At 32.5% G+C, this 18795-nt stretch overlaps 1 protein-coding gene across 1 annotated transcript in view; it reads left to right on the top strand.

Moving 5' to 3' along the window:
* Positions 1 to 18795, top strand: part of LOC149411473 (tyramine/octopamine receptor-like) — a 109716-nt gene that overhangs the window by 48290 nt on the left and 42631 nt on the right. The window lies entirely within an intron of this gene.

Raw genomic sequence — 18795 nt, 5'->3', positions numbered from 1 at the left:
AGCGAAAAATATGAAAATTTGATGAAGCCAGATCAGGAAATTAATATTTCATTCATTCTTACAATTGCATATCTTCTTACCTTGTAATATAAATAAAACGTAGATTTTTTTCAGTGTTCTCGAACCAAAAGCATTGACTTTTTTAAATTGAACATAAAAGTGATGCCATATACGACGTAAATGACCTAATCGGGATCGGATGAGGGAATCCGATTTCATTGCAAGAGATATAGGCGTAATAAAAAGAATAAGGAAGCGACGATTGGGTGGTTTTAACGCATATAGCGGATGGGGGGGAGGAATGGAGTGTCAGCAAAATAAATGACCCGGAAGATGATGGAAGAAATGGTCGGGGATTTTGTAGAAAGGCACGATCAAGAGAATTAAATAATTTAACTGAGCCATATCATTAGTTAATAAAAAATATATAATATAACCTTTTATTGAAAATAAGAGGTTTTTGAAATGAAACTTCTTTACGCGCGTTATGCATTTCCGAGGACCGGAGTAAAACCGACTCATGACCGTCACGAAAAACCGTGATCATTTCGCTATAGGAGCCTAGCTAATATTATATACCTAGTTAAGGTCACTCTCCAAACTCAGCTTCGCGGTTTAGAGGCAGAGCGCCCGACTGTCGTCGTGAAGAACCGAGGTTCGATCCCGCTTTATCTATTTTTTTTTTCTTTTAGTGATTTTTTTAATACAAGGAAAAGTGATAAAATGCTCTCGTGCTGCGACTTTGTCAGGCATACATATAAGAAGATATCTACATGATTTGTAATAATGTAGTAAAAAAATACATAAATTTGTTAATTTTAACCGAGAGTCTCCCGAAATGTCTAAATCCATTTAGTGAGACTCTAGACCGGCAGGTGTTCACTCGAGTAATTGGCTAGAAGTAACAGTCGGTACCTATAAGATATTTTGGTCGAAATATAGCTTACAAATCGAGCCGGTGGAGTCGCTCGGTATTATTTTTATTTTGAATCATTACAATTACTAATCAATGCCGATAACGCGACTAATTACCTTCGCTGACGTGTTTGACAAGTTTTTTTAGTAAAAAATACAGCCGTAAGTGAGTTCTCCAAAATTTAGAAATGTTTTTCAAATTCAGACTCCATACGTGTATGAGACTGTTAAAACACGATAGATCTTTTCAAAAACGGACAAATATACGGAAATATTTTGAAAAACGATAGATATGACTTCACACTGCCGATATATTTTCGATTCGACCCTATATAAAGCGTTAACGAGACGTTATGTGATATTATTCATTTGCCGTGTTTGAAAACGAAAATTTGCGCGGGACAAGTCAATTGAGGAGTACACGTTGCGAGATACCTCTTCTCGCGGTCTAGAGGCAGAGCGTTCGACACTCGTTATGCAGGACCCGGGTTCGAATCCCATATTTTTATAACTTTTAATTTTTTTATCACATGCTACTTATAAATATGTCAATATTATGAATCTAGTTAAACGTTCATTTGTTAACAACACGCCTATAAATAAATTTATGCTTTTTATAACTATAATGTACAGCATTCTGAATAATAATAATATGAAATGAAAAGAGAGAGAGAAGAATACTAAAAGTTTCACTTCCGTCGTGCGTAGGCTTGCCACACACTGTATTTTATTATCTATATATTTTTTGATCGTTATTACTCTCTGCCAAAACGGATAGTCCGTTAGATAGATTCACCCATTTTAACAAACGGATTACAATGTTTAGAGCACGGATGTCGGATGGTAATTTGTATTTGTTCTACCGGTATTTAAATGGAAGATATTCCGATTGATTCCTTCGGCACCGGTCCACAGTCGATAAACATGTCAACATTTGTACACATTTGACACTAGTCACATGAGAACAAGTCGTTTCTACGACTTAGCTGTAGAAAGAGTTGCCGGTATCTCTTTTCCTCCCTTCTTCAACATAAGACCCATGTTCACTCCTTTCTTTCTACAATACGATCCTCCACACAACAACCAAAAGATGACATAGGCCCTGAGAGAAATTATTTTCCGCGAGGTCTCCTGGGTGGATTTTATGTAATATGTATACACGGTGTCCGGAAACTCGTAGTACAAGTGGGAAACTAGAGAATCTACACCACATGGGGAACCCAAATAAATATAAAGTTTTTTGATTTGAGCATTTTCACAAAAAAAAAAAAAAAACCAAAAAAAAATTTTTTTCGGCTATTTTAGGGTTAAAGTTATTTCTGGTGTTTAGGGTTGAACAAAAGACGTTTTAACCCTGCAGAGCAGAAATATTTTATGACTACACCGGATTAAATGAAGGGTGATTTCAAAATAATGCTTCAAATCCGAGTTTCTTCATTTGTTTTACTTTCAAATAGTTTTAATTAGTTGGGTACTTTGATCTTCAGTAATAATTTATAAGAATTTGATTAAAAAAAATAAACTTCTAACTCGATTTACTCGATAACGAAAGCTCAAATCAAAAAAAATATATACTACAAAATCGACTCCAAATGTGATGTAGATTCACCAGTTTCCCGCTTGTACTACGAGTTTCCGGACACCCTGTATATATATAGTACATCTTCATGGCAGGCAGGAAAATAGGTATATCAGTAGCTTTCAGTCCATTTTTTTATGTCACGTTCGTTCTAAATCGATAAATTATTTTTATAGTATGACAAACTCATACTTTTCAGTGGGTTTTTCAGTATAATCAGAAATTACTTCAGCCGGATTAAACTACCTGCATTCCTAGAAACAGCAATTTGATAAATGCAAGTAATATCTTTCAAGCCGAATTTAAAATGCAACTGAAATACCGGATCTCGCCTTAGTAGGTAGGTACCTAACATAATAAAATGGACTTTATGAAATATTCAATGCAAAATAATTCATACCCAATTTAGGTTATTGAACAATGGATGCCACTGTGATGCAGATATATATTTTTAAATTTGAATATTTATCGCAAAGAGTCCCAACTGTCCTGACGTTATATAATCCGTGATGAGCCTCACCGAATGATATGCGGATTCCCCTCGCACGGTCGCACTATTGATATCCAAACCGATATTGATAATGCACATCGAAATACGCGGGCAACACTGGCGCATCTGTCTATAAATAAACATTCATAAACATCAGACGGCTACATAAAAGTTAAAAATACTAATAATTTGAATTGGAACAATAAATTCAATGTATATTGGCAGTCCGTATGTACTTTTTGACACTAAAAAAGGAATTATTTCATGAGGTATTTAGTCATAACAAAAAACTATTATTTTTCGATTCTGGAACGGAATCATTTGTACGCGTATAAGATTAATTGATTAAGTCTATGAATCGTTTCTACGATTTATTTCAGTTTTAAGACCTTAGTTAGTTCACCCCCACTCATTCATAAGCCAGTTATTTTGCATAACGAACGACATTATCAAAAAAGTTGTGCATATTGATAGCTTATAACATGCCTTGGAGGCCGAGCGAATAATTGCGGCTTTTGTCTACCGACTGTAGGATTCATATTCTGACCGTGCTCGCAAAAATCGCTGTCTAACTTTAGATGACGAATTTTGTCAATCGATCGATTAATCTCTATGTCAATACGATATTGACATAGGACTTAATCGATCGTCCATGCTAGACCTTCTGATTCTGATGTAATCTGAAAAATGTTATATCCAAGTGATGATTTTTAATCCTGACGTCATGTAGCACCACCCAAAGATAGATCTTTAAATAAATTATAAAATCTTTTCCTTCTCGTATTTGAATCTGTCCTTTAAAACAGTTAACGACCTAGAAGTAATGTTTGACCCCAATCCTTGGTCCCCAAAAACACTTAGGGGAGTAGGTATCTGTGAGAAGCTACGAGGGTTGTAAAATCCTCTGAAGTTTGCCATTTCGATGCTCATGTCCGTGTTTAAAATAAATCAAGCGGAATTCAGAGTTTTGACATAATTTAAATTTTTATGGTTGTTTTTGTTTTCGAGATTCGGCAAATTCAAGAAACATATTATTTGAAGTAAATATGTAGATGAATTTAGGTCTCTTGCAACATTTTATTTTTATTTATTCACGTTTAAAAAATCAGTAGGTATTGGGTGATTGCACGGCAATAGAAGTGACAATAGAAGCTTCAATAGTAAACTTTTAAATGCAAAAATAAAGCTTGGTATTTTCTCTCCTTAAATCTGTTTATATATTATGTCGGACCATAATAGAAAAGGAGATTTATGCGGACGTGGAGAGATTTTAACCGTCATCAAATTTAGTTCCCTGAAAACAATCTTATCATATTATCCTATCCACTTATCTTATTTTTGATAATACAAGATTACAGTCTACACAAAAAAATTATATAAGCCTCTTATGTCCATAAACAGATGGTTTTTATTTTATCAGTGCCTACATTTCGGCTATCTTTTTGTGTTAACACGGCTTTACTGCTTTTTTACGTTCTATGTACGCCCTTTATCCCTTTTCTTGGTGTTGGTCTTATAATAATAATAAAAACACCCAAATTTTCGTATTGTGAACCAATTCAATCCGTATTATTTTCAGTCGGGGTATCGGGAGCACATAATACGAGAGAGAGTAGTATCTCCTGACGATCTGCAGAGATTATTCCAGTAATGATTTGGTACCGCAGATATTTTCGGCTTACGTCTCCTCGTTTCTGTTGTAATCCTGGTATTTTACGATTGGCTTTTTATTTCCCTGCGAAAATCGTACTGATTTATCTTTATCCGAATTTCTTACATGAAAAAGAAAGTCTATTTGACCATCCCATATTATATCTAAGAACTGAACTTAAATATTAAGACAAGAGAAAAAGTAAAGATGTCGATCTAGCAATATTTTTGCCGTAGCACTTTGAATAGTAAAAAAGCAATATAAACTCTGAATATTTTTTAAATTGGGGGAAATACGAACTTTAAGCACATTTCGTCATTTCTAATAGAGTGACAAATGGCTGAATTGAATAAAGCTGGTATTTTATCAAACTGAATTTTATTTACGTGGTGGCCATCATCCTAGAACTGAAGTGAGGTTTTTTTATTTCTTTGTTTTTTTAATTTTAAAATATAAGTCATAATTTTTTTTATTTTGCTACAATATTTTTTAACATTTCATAGTTATCCAGTAATGTTGGCGTCACTGGGAGGCTTACCCGTGCTGAGGTCTTCATTTTATAATAAACATAATACATTTAAAGAGAAATATACATAATCTTGTGTGTTTGTGAATGATGTGTGTTTTATATTGGTTTTGTGTGTTACGTGTAGGTTTTACTGTTTTATGTTATGAAATTTTGGTAATATTGTCTTTTCTGTTTTTTAATCCATTTTGTAATTTTGTGTCTGAATTTATTTTTGTTTTCCTCAATTTCATTTTCAAGTTTTAGACTGTTGAATGCTTGTATAGCTTGGTATTGATAGTGTCTTTGTCCAAAGCTTGTATTTACTTTCGGAGTTTAAGTTTATTTAAGAGGCAACTTTGACATAGAGTTAATGAGAATTAATAATTTAAAAAAAATGATGAATTTTCTACAAAAATTTTAGCAAATTTAAAATAAGAAGGATTGAAAAGTATTTTTGATTGGTTTAAATTTATATTACAAACGACCGATTTACGTTAGAATTGAAAACTTCTCGTAAACCTATAAAACTAAATTTACATTGCTTTTTATGATTTTTGATTCTAAATTTATATAATATTGAATATAGTAGGTTAGGCAAGATTATTTTTGGAATAATTTATATCAACTCACTGAAAGTTTTACCCAAAATCACGTCAAACCGAATTATTTAAAATTAAAATTTATATTTTAAAATTTAATTAAGATCAAAAATATGTATTTTTTTAAAACAGTAACGTATTTTACAAAACATTTATCAAGATTACTTACTTTGTAAATAGAAGTTTCGTATACATTACTTATTTCATCTAGAATGGATAAAAACCGGATATTCACATTATAATAATATTTGGCTAATTTATATAGCGCCGTTTTCGTGAGAAATCACCTCAATGTTGCTTTACATCTCAAAGATGACTTGGAGTTTTCTTATAGATTGATTTTTCTTAGGTATAGCACTTTACATATGTATACGATAGGCCATCGACATTTACAAAGAAAAAAATATTTTATATGCTTTAGTATTTTCGCTTCAAAGTCTTGTTAGAAAAGGGTAGTACTTTAACGGTGAAAAATAAAAACGAAACAACATTGTTGTTCTGTTTCTGCACGGAATAAACTTATTTACTAAGAATTTCTTCAAATTATTGGTAATCCGGTTGAAAACGGAATTGAAACTTTCAGTAAAACACGAGTCTGTTACCTCAACTTTCAAACACGTGTTCATGAAAATTCTAATATTTTCATATTATAATTATACCTATATTAGAATATAAACGAAACATGAAACAGAAAAAGCTGGGAAACGAACGAACCGGGAATCTCTGTCTTACCGGGAGATCGTCTTTAACCACTCGACTATTAGGACCCTAATGATGGTTATAACCACATTAAAAATATTAACGAAATTCGTTCAAATAAAAAAATATATATATTTAATTAGACTTTTAAGAAAAGTCAATAAGTATTCCATGTAAAGAAAAATCGGATATGGTTATTCGAGACACTATCTAGGTAACAAACCAATTCTTCAGAACTTCATTAAAAAAAAGGTAGGTGCCAAAAATAGGTAGTAAAAATAGTAGAACTTTGTTCATTAAAAAAGGGTAGGTGCCAAAAATAGGTACTAAAAATAGTAGAACTTTGTTCATTAAAAAAGGGTAGGTTCCAAAAATAGGTAGTAAAAATAGTAGAACTTTGTTCATTAAAAAAGGGTAGGTGCCAAAAATAGGTAGTAAAAATAGTAGAACTTTGTTCATTAAAAAAGGGTAGGTGCCAAAAATAGGTACTAAAAATAGTAGAACTTTGTTCATTAAAAAAGGGTAGGTTCCAAAAATAGGTAGTAAAAATAGTAGAACTTTGTTCATTAAAAAAGGGTAGGTGCCAAAAATAGGTAGTAAAAATAGTAGAACTTTGTTCATTAAAAAAGGGTAGGTGCCAAAAATAGGTACTAAAAATAGTAGAACTTTGTTCATTAAAAAAGGGTAGGTGCCAAAAATAGGTAGTAAAAATAGTAGAACTTTGTTCATTAAAAAAGGGTAGGTGCCAAAAATAGGTAAAAAAATAGTAGCAAGAAAATATTTTTAATTCCGGTATTGAAATATGAGATCGACAAAGTTGTCGTATAATCATTAGGACCCAATGGTCGACTGATTAAGACAAAGATCCTGGGTGCGATTTATAGTTGTGACCGTTATCTTTTTATTTAATGTGTCTTGTTCTGTTTCATGTTTCGTTTAGATTTATTAGTATTATCTTTATTCTTCGGTGATATATATTACATTCAAAGTATAGATAACCTCAGTGATATATAAACTTCTATATATATATATATATACTTCAGTGATATATAACCTTGAAAAAAAGTCAAAAGAAAAAGTTGTTCTTATAATGTTTCTAGTTTGTGGATTTTACATATTTATGAGTGATGGTATATTTTGCAGAATCTGAGTTAACCCTGAATTAGCCCCTAATTCTAGATCACGCATTATATAACAGCGTTGTTGTTAATTCTTGTTAGCCGATGAATAATGGCTTGTGAATACATCTCGCTGCCATCGCAATCAATTAGACGAGAAACAATTTCCATGTTATAGATTTGAAAGGCGGTAACCGCACAGTGGGTTAACTTGCGAAATTAGAAGCCCGAAAATCCGGATCTATTTATATCTAAAATATTAACAAACATTTTATTAATTTATATTAGCAATTTGCTTGCCACACGAAAATGTGGTATAACGACATCTTTAATTGTGTTTTCAGATGTATATAATTTCTTCCGAGCTTTATATAAAACTTAACACCATAAAGAATAAGGAAAAAATGTATTCATAGATTAAGTGGGTTAAACCCTTGTATTATGAAAATGTGAAAAATAATAGCTGTTTAAAACTGGTCACAAAATACGGCAAAGCCATTTTAAGCAACGTTTCAATTCAAAATCGTGGTCTTATACACCAGAGCGATACTGAGAAAGGCGATAACGTGCCGTAAGTAGGTAAACTATATATTATTTTAAATGAATAAATTGTGAAATAACATAAACTCACCAAATAAAATTTACCTCTCCACGCCTGGATTTGAACCCGTGACGTTCAGATTACCAGTCGAGAGCCTTACTCTTTGACAACAGAGGCCATTCGATAGACCGATAATGCGTTTATTGACCAATTAAATTAGTTTCGCGTCCCACTGTGCGCCGTAAATAGCATACCGCGTCATAAATCACGTTTTAAAATGAATTATTACGCATGCCAATATCAACCAAAGGATTTGCGAGGAACTATTAATGGAAGCCTTATTCGGGATTCTCTTTAAATGAAGACGGCTTACTGTGGGAAAAGTTTTGGATTTCGCGATAATGCGCAAGTCATCCGGTAAAATTTGCCATTTACAGACTTTTCTCGAAGTTTCTACCGCAATAATTAGAAGTCGTCAAAGTCGGAGGCAAAACAGCCGTTTTAATCTGAGCTTTCTCCACTTAACACGGTCTTTATTTTTAATGCTTTTAAAAAGCTCGGAATCTAAGTAATTAAGTTGAGATTATGAGATGAGTGGCATCATTATGCTATACCAGCTGTGATTTAAATTTACTTAAAAATATAATTATCAAAATTGTGTTATTATCAAAATTATACGCCATTCTTGACATTGCTTTATACCGGGTTTTCCAACAAGAGGTGTTATTTTGAATAGCCCGCTATTTCGGTAGATGTTAATTTTGAAGGTGTTGACAAGTAAAACTACGCCATTAATAAAAATGGAACGATACATGCTCCAACAACTCATTGCAATTGTTAAAATTCACTTGAGTGAATCAAATGCAAATCATCTTGAGTGATGAAGCCCATTTCCGCCTCGGTGGCTTCGTCAACAAGCAAAATTGTCGCATCTGGGGCTCGGAAAACCCAAGAATTATTGTTGAAACGCCTCTCTATCCTCAACGTGTGACTGTTTGGTGCGCTTTATGGTCTGGCGGAGTCATTGGACCTTACTTTTTTGAAAATGAGGCTGGAGCAACAGTTACGGTGAATGGATTGCGCTGTCGAGAGATGATTAATGATTTTTTATGGCCGGAATTGGATGGTATTGATTTGGACAACGTTTACTTTCAACTATACGGTGCTACGTGCCACACAAGCAACGAAACTATTGATCTTTTACGATTGAATATCAAAATAACACCTCTTATTGGAAAACCCTGTATTATTTGTTTCTTATCACTATTATGTGCGTTTTTTGAAATTTTGTGTTTGTCTTTATTTATTTTAATATGTACAAATTCTGTGTGAATAAACATATATTAATTTTAATTAAAGACCAGTCGGTGGCCGAGTTGACATTGTTTCGTTTCCCAGGCGTAGTGTGTTAAATTCCTCGGCTGGCTAAGTCCTCCATCACAACACAAGCAACATTTTCAGCTTACTGTGGTGGTAGTAGGAGATTTTCAAATATTTTCAGGTTTTTCGTAACATTCATTTGTCTTTTATTAAAAAAAAAATTACATAAAAAACTATTGAAGACAATATTAGCGATTCCTAAACGAAAATCTGAAAACGAAAAATCAGAAAAAAGATACGGTCACATCTAGGACTCGAACCCATGTCCCTTGCCTTGCCTGGTCATCATACTTCGAATTAGAACTACCAACATTCATTCCGAAGGAGATAGGGTCCTATTAGCTCAGTTGGTAGAGCGGTGCCCCGGCAAGGCAAGGGACCTGGGTTCGAGTCCTAGATGTGACCATATCTTTTTATGTTTCAGATTTTCGTTTAAAAATCGCTAATATTGTCTTCAATAATTAAATATTACAATTTGAGGTTTTACTCATTAAGTTATTCCAAAAAATAAAAATATATTTATTTATTAATTCAAACGCCCTGATGGACGTGATATGTATCGTGTTTATATGATACATATTTTAAATGATTTACTGCATAATACAGTGCAAATAGAAGGTTTGTATTTTTAAAACAACGAAAAATAAAAACATATAAATCAAGTATGTTCGTACATGCAATACAGTCATTAATATGGGTGTTAAAAACAAAATAAAGGTAAAAAGGAGCATGTGATGTACTCGAAGGTAAGTACAGATACAAGATTTTTTTTAAAGACAATTAATGATATTTGTTAATAACGAGCAAATAGGTCTTAAATTAGTTACCTTTTGAAACCCACAAATTATTAACACCAAATATATCAATAAGTTCACAGTATTTGTTTGCGCGGTGATAAATTCTTGAAATTGGTGAATAGAGTTGATAGTATGGAGGTTATTGTTACATTTAAAAGTGTATTTGCTTTGAGTTAATCTGGCAGGTAAATTCATATAAATGAATTTCAAACATTCAGGGCTCTCAATTAGGGCTTTAATAAATTTTAATAAAAAAAACACTTAAAATTCTCTGATTATTAATCCGATTGTTTTCGGTACGTAAGTTATAATAATTTATAAATTCGATAGAAATATTCATTTTAAAATTGATACACCGAAAGAATAGTATTATTATTATTTGTATATATTTTTTAATAATTGTTTCAGAAAAATAGTGGTGTAACTCCAGTTATGTAAGTTTCGAGATAAACAGCGTTTTATTAACACCCTTGAATCAAATAAAAACCATTAATATTATTTGAAAGTCTTCATCTATTTAATAGATAATTATTTTGCATTTTCTTAATGAAACAAAACTGAATCGTTGTAAAAATAGTAGTTATGTTTAGAGTAAAATATTTATAATAATAGAAAGTGGTATTTCAATAGTAAAAATGTATATGAATAATACAGAAGTGTTTATACATAAAATAAGTTTTTTTTAATAAATAAATGATATAAAAGTTGAGCAGTTCTGTTGATTAATTAATATTTGGGCTTCGATAAGCAGAAGTCCACACTTTTGGGATTTATACAAAGTGATTTATATTTTTAAAAAAAAATAAGTAATCCATCTTCCATTTGAAAATACATTGAAATCATCTGGTAAATTGCTGATTCATACTCTCACGGCTGAGATGATTCTGTAAATAATCCGAAGAAAATATAAGAAGTATTCTATATTGTAGAAGATATTTCGAGTGTTGACATGATTGGAATATCTTGTACAACATAGAAAATATAACAAATATTCTATATTGTACAAGATATTCCGAGTGTTGACATGATTGGAATATCTTGTACAACATCGAAAATATAAAAATTTTTCTCTATTCTACAAGATTTTTAGAGTGTTTACATGATCGAAATATCTGGTACAATATAGAAAATATAAGGAGTATTCTATATTGTAGAAGATATTTCGAGTGTTGACATGATTGGAATATCTTGTACAGCATAGAAATAATAAAAAAATTCTCCATTGTAAAAGATATTTGGAGTGTTTACATGATCGAAATATCTGGCACAATATAGAAAATATAAGAAGTATTCTATATTGTAGAAGATATTTCGAGTGTTGATATGATTGCCGCTACTATGGTACGACTATTTTTAACTTTCTCAAATAGTAGTATGTATATCTACTGCAGCATTAACTTTGGTTTATGAAGTCGCAATATTGTATGTGAATCAGTTTGTGGTTTAATTGTGGACTGTAAACAATATTTGACACAATTGTGGTAGCTTTGTTTAACATTTAGATTAGGAAAATATTCTGAAATACCCTTGATCTTTTTGATCGGTATTATGGACTTGGGGGACACCTCTTGGTCATCATTCACAAGCTTCCGTAATAGACTCAAATTAAACGCGCTGAAGTGACATGTAGATTGTACTGGTTTTATTAACAGACTGGTCATGTATAGCAAATTTTTGCAAATGTCACCGATGTAGGTACTCCACACTGTCAGACAGGGACAGGTAGTTGGGTAACAAATTGTGTAGGGGAATGTAGGAATATATGTTAGAGTATATATAATTTCGTCAACAGTCTAAGAAATTTGATCAGTTTTGTTTATATAGTTACGAAAATTCGACAGAGATGGGGAAGAGGAACGTTAGGAATTACAATTCTGAGAAAAATTCAATTTGGCGGCGTCCGCAACTTCCTTTTTCACTTCATATTTAACTTATTTAAGTGTTTAGTTGTGAGATTTTGCGTTGTATGTATGCCAAAATTTAAAAAATAAACTAGTAAATGGAATTTTGCCATAACCTTTTTGAACAAGCCAAGAACTAAGAAATAGCGCGATAACGAGGGTGAGGTTGTTAAATTTACAGCCTGCTTATTTCGGCGTAAAAATGTTTATCGTCGTGCGTAAATTTCTATGCATATAATAAAAAGATGTACATTCAAACTTTATGTAAAAAATGCTTTGGTTCAAGGTTTGAGGATTTAGGATCCTAATCGGGACCTTTCAAATATCCTCGATGTCCTACAAATGTAGGGACATGTTCAGGCTTTTTTCTTTGTCCCACTTTTGTGATTTGTTTGCTTATCAGAGAACCCTTGAAATGCGTTTTCTTAAATCTCCCGGCTTGTCTCTCCCTACTTCTAAAAGGGTTCGAACGATATATTTGAATACGCAAGGATTGATGGTAGAATCGACATTCTCAAAATAACAGAACCTTAAGGTTTTAAAATGGAAACACTTTTTCTTGAAAGATATTTTATTTTTAACAACTTTATTAGATTTATACGAAACAAAACGTAAACATTTTTTTAAAACAGCTGTATTTTTTTATTTACGCTGACCAGTTTTGGAATAACCGTTCCTTCTTCAGGACAAAATATTGAAAAGAATAATATTACAAAATGATGGGTGAATAATGTGTTGAAGTGGGGGTGGAAGCGAGACTAACAATTAATGAAGAGTGGGGGTTATAAATAATGTAAGCATTTGTCTAGAACACTTAATTTTTTTAAGTTCCTTAAAAAATATATGTCATTTTAAACTATAATATATATACATTGTAGAGGTGAAACGGTAATTATATTAAATTCACTTGATAGAAAAAAATCGCTAAGTATGTAACTGTGGGAATTTAGTTGAATAAAAAATGAGTAATTAATTACAATAAATTATAAATACCTTGTTTTATTAATTAGTCTTCAATAAACCTTACGTAAATAGAATAAATCATATTAATTGTTGTACCTAATTATTTATCAAATATTTTATTACCTTCTAAAACATCAAAGAGATAATTAATAGCCACTTTAATATTTTTTTATGTATGAGCAAAAATAGCAGTTATTTTTATGTGGGTAACCTATTTTTTCGATCTATATAATTTACTAACCTAAAAAAACCTATTTCAGATAAAATCGATAAAAATGTATGAAAGAAAATCAAAGCGCACAACTAACGCCGGTAGGAGACGCTAGTGTAGCATGTTGACATCAGAATGTATGGAAAATGTCAGAAGTTGTAGGTATTATAATTAATATTAGATACAGGGTATTTGGTAAATTATTATTATTAGTATTAGGAAAGTTTTGCTGAAACGGCCTACACTAGTTTACTACGATGTAAATTCAATATCTCGTACTCAATTCCCTGAGTAAAAAGAAATACATGGTTTTAAAGTAATACATGGGAGATATAAAAGTATTTCAGGCTCGATGCAGTGTTTTATTAGCCCCATTGTCTCCTTCTGGGGGAGGATGAAAGGGTAGGAATTTCCCTTATGCCATTTCCGCTTCCGTTTAAAAGGAAGCCTTGAATGCAGCCTGCTGAATTCTACACAAAATTAAAGTTTTGTTGAGTTGAGTTATGTGAATAGTCAGCCTGTGAAAGGAAAGTATTATTTATGAGATACACAATACGCGATTTATGATAGCATGATATGGTTCAAAGAAGTTCAAAAGATTTGCTTGATAATTTATATAAATGCGTTAATATTATACTTCTTCAGTTGGAATATAAATTAATTAGTTCCTTTTATTGTATATTGGGAGGGTCTAGGGGTAAGTTACTTGCTTGCTCATTCTATTACACCCCAATCCCGTTCTTCAGCACTAGATGTCGATAATAAACCGAGTACAAAAATTTCTTGTAATTGAAACGTTAGAAAAAGTTCGTCGAGACGACGGGTCATTTTTCGTCCATATATGGCTCATAACGAATATCGCTTGAGGAGAATCGAGCCCCAGGGTTCGTAAGTGTTGGAAAATATATTTTTTTATAAAATCAACTTTATTATGATAATTATTTCATATAAACAAATTAAATATGGAAGCCATAAGAATAATTTATAATAACATACGTGAATTAATGAAAAAAATGTACTGAAATGGTAAAATACATGGGTTATAGAGCAGGACAAATTTAAAACACTATAAATCCATTATCATTGAAAATAACCATAGTTTGGAAAAAATACAGGGATATACATTCTTCATATTAATAATAAAGAAAATGCCTAGAAAACTTAGAAGCTTTAGAAATAAATAAAAAATCGCTCCATTACATATGAGTCCCAATCTTAAATCTGTTCCCTTTCAAAGTCGGTTCTTTTTCCTCCCACAACACTTAGTAGTACATTGTACCCTCCCACTCTTTTGTGATTTTCAAGTCAATATATGTTTGCCCTGAGGAAGGAACGGTTGTTCCGAAACCGGTCGACGTTATAAAATATATTAGTGGTTCTAACAAAGTTATATTGTTTCTTTTAATAAAAAGACAAATAACTTTGTTATATCAACATATTTCGTGAACAATGTTCACTTCTTCAGGATCAAACGTATACTACGTATACGTATACGTTTGACCCTGAAGAAGTGAACATTGTTTACGAAATATGTTGATTGTGTACAAATTAAGTGATGTAAACAAAGTTATTTGTCTTTTTACTAAAATAAATAATGACATCACAAAGTAAAAACCTTTCCGAAGAAGTTTTCTTCGAAAAATTAATTTTTTCATGGATACTGTACGCCCAAACGGGCTTTTATAAAATGTTTTATGCATAAAAAAATTGTGAACAGTAATTATAAAGTTTAATTTGCCTTGAAAATTATATAGAACCCATGCAAAAGAATAGTATTATGCTAACGTTCATTATTATTATGACTGAAGTGTGTTCTTATAGCCTTCTTGTAACTACATTCGACGCAGTTAAACACATCTACAATTTCTTCGAAACTGCATTTAACCTAGGTACTAGCGAGTATATAAATGACTCAGTCCTGATATTGTTCTTGAATTTAAAAAAATTCTATCGAGTAGTTCTAGTTGGTATGTTGAAGGTTATTAGGCTCAGTAAATCAGGGCTGTCTATAATTCCATAAGTAATTTTTACAAGTTAATTCGGAAACAAGTCTTCGAGCAAGTCTAAGAGTTTATAGTTAATACAGACGTATCTAAGAAATTTATCCTTATTTTTTTCGGAATCGAAGAGGATTTTAAAGTGAGGTTTATGTTTATAATAGAGTATATGTCTCATAATGCAATTTTTCTAATTAAACATTGAAACATAAATGTACATCATTCAAAAAGGAAATTAAATTTAAAAAATGCTTGTAAATAGCACAAAAGGGTAGCAAAATGTTAAACCGAAATGTCTCGTTTTTCCTATTCTGTTCTCAATTCTAAAACGATAAAGCTTTTATTTTAATTTGAAACACGAATCCAAATCCCTACTAAATCCATCCACATGTCGTCATAGCGCTGCAATTTGTTCGATCCTTTTAAATTGGTCCGCGTCTCGGATAAATCAACTCTGAACGCCTCAATACGCCGTCAATCCGGAAAACATACGACATCTGTTATCCGACTCTGGAAATGAGATGCTAATATTATTGAATTCGCTGGTACACAAACTGTTTTTCTCGAACTACTGTGTTTGCCATACTTGTCTATTCAAAAATATTGGTTTTCAAAAACTTCTAATCTACAAAGAACTATTTCTAACCTCCCACACTAAGTAAATTTTTTTAAATGTGGTCATTTTTTGGCACTTAGTTCCTTTTTTATTTCGTGTGGTCAAATAGCATTTTTTTTTTTTTTTGTGTAATCATTAGGTAATGATGAACAAGGTCATACATTATGAATTTCCCGAACGAACTCAAAAGTTTGAGCATCGTTTATTACAAGAAAGATCTATAATTTAAATACTATGTTTTAGGTGTTACAGTACAAGGTCAAAATATGACTATTTATAGAGGGCCTTGGTGACCATTTTTACATAAACGTATACTGCTCGGGCCAGTTATTGTTGCATAGTATTTGGTTCGAGTTGTTTCCCACCCGCGTTCCGCGCCTTTCACCTACATGAGTCAGTTGTTAAAGTATCGCGCCGCCCGCAATTACAACCGCTTTCTGCATAACCTATCTTGAGTTATTAAAACCACCGCGCCGCGCTAAAAACGGCAAATGTTATACCGCAAAGAACGCCGTGAAAAGTGCATAAAAATAGCAATCTATAACGCATTGAACCATTTCGCAATTCTAATATCACTATTCCTTTTCCTTGACCTCCTCCAATACTAACAATTACCCCCACCGGTGATTAAAGCAGAGCAAAGTGGAAGGTGCCGACAGTTTGGAGATATTGGTAAGTCAATCAAACAATATCACAAATACCGCAATTACAGTCCAATCAAGCCGCAACATTTGGTCACTTCGAGCCGCATTATTTAAATAGACAATTACATTTGGTCATTTGAGCCGCATTATTTAAATGTAGTTTTGTTCCTATTCAATCGCATTCATTTGTGCAAGGATTCAGTTAGCAACACTCGTCCGCTATTTGAAATTACATGCCTAGGTATAGGTACTCTTTGATATTTTGGGTAATTAAATTATTTATCGATGTTGTTGTAGCAAATTTATTCAGTGCAAATCGCAAAGATATTACAGCGTAATATATATTCGTCTATGTGTATTAATGCCAACCTAAGTACGTACGTAAACATCGCTTTGAGGTATCGGCCAATATATTTAATTATTTGGAAAATAACTTCTCCACTATAATTCGTCAGTACAAATTGTCGCCCAGTACACTTGTGTTTCTTGCGCATTATTTTATAAATAATTAAACTTTTAGTTTGCAAATAATTCTAAAAATGGAAGACAAACTAAAAAGACAATTAGTTTTACTAAAAGGTAAAAGAGATATTATTCTAAAAAGGGTTCAAAATTTAGTTTTGCTTGCAAATAATTTGCCAATCAATTTCGACGCGTCACGCTCAGGTGAAGCATTTATGTCTGAATCTGAAAGTATTTTAGAAATTAAAAATAAATTTGAATTAATTATTGATCAAATTAACGAGAATACTCTTACGTCAGACCCGAATTCTGAACCAGATTATTCAAGCTGGGAACAGTTTGAAGAATTATACACACGTATTATTCGCGCACGAAATAATTTAAAACCAAATTTAGCTACAAAACCGCAAACATCTACATCTGCGTGTGCTGCTACGACTAATAATAATAATTTTATTAAGTTACCCGCTATAGAATTACCTACGTTTGATGGACGGATGGAAAATTGGCACATATTTTATGAAACATTCAAAACAAATGTTCATTTAAATTCACAACTTTCTGATTCGTAACGCGTACAATATTTAATTGGAAAATTAACTGGAACCGCGAAAAATGTTACGTCAGGTTTAGTGCCAACTGGAGACACATATAAAATAATCTGGGATACGCTAGTCAATAAATATCAAGATAAGCGATCTCTTGCCACTTATTATCTGAATAACATATTTCATTCAAAAACCGTAGCTCACAACGCAAACAATCTGACAGTTTTTATAGAAAAATATTCAGCATCTATCGCCGCACTAAAACAATTGGGAATAGAAGACCTTTCGGATTTTATATTACTACAATGCGCTTTGCAGAAGTTAGAGTCGCAAACTGCACAAGCATTTGAGCTCTCAGTTCGAGAAATTGAAATTCCCACCTGCAAGCAATTGGTGTCGTTTGTGCAAGATCAGGTCAAAATTCTGCAACGAACTTCAACAACTCGTGGACCTAACACCGGCAACAAACATTCAACCAGTTCCGGTGGAACTGGTCGCACAGCTCAACTCCGCACACATCATACTTACACGAGTACGCAATCAAAATGCCTTTATTGTCAAAATGAGAACCACACGCAACTGTACACTTGTACACAATTTTTAAAATTATCACCAAAGGAAAGGTTTTCCTTCGCAAAGGAAAAATCTTTGTGTTTTAATTGCTTGAGCCCGCAACATACATCTACAAAATGTAAATCAAAAGGCACTTGTCATAAGTGTCATGGCAAGCACCATACTTTTCTTCATTTTGATAAACCCAGTCAAGCAAACGCCTCCACATCCAATGGAGAAACTCAACCTAACGATGCAGAACCGCCGATATGTACTATGTCAGCAACCACGCGACAAGGGGCAACCACTGAAGTTCTTGCTACCGCCAAAGTTAACACTGTTGATCGAAACGGTGAAGAGAATACCGTCCGCTGTCTTCTAGACCCAGGCTCACAAAAGCATTATATAACTTCACAATGTTGTGAAAAATTAGGCCTGACAGTCAGTTCAGGAACGCGCTTCGCAGTCCAGGGTTTAGGTGGCAAAACGCAATCAATAAGAGGAAGTGTCACATTGACAATTCAATCTAGGATTGATCCCTACTTCAAATACTCCATAACCGCTCTAGTTTTAGAAAAAATTACCGCTCATTTACCTACTTGCAAGGTGGACTTGACGTCATAT

This window comes from Hesperophylax consimilis, chromosome 25 (assembly GCF_061612785.1).
Source record: "Hesperophylax consimilis isolate HC1 chromosome 25, BYU_Hcon_1.0, whole genome shotgun sequence".
Taxonomy (NCBI): domain Eukaryota; kingdom Metazoa; phylum Arthropoda; class Insecta; order Trichoptera; family Limnephilidae; genus Hesperophylax; species Hesperophylax consimilis.
This window is presented reverse-complemented; position numbering and strand designations above follow the sequence as displayed.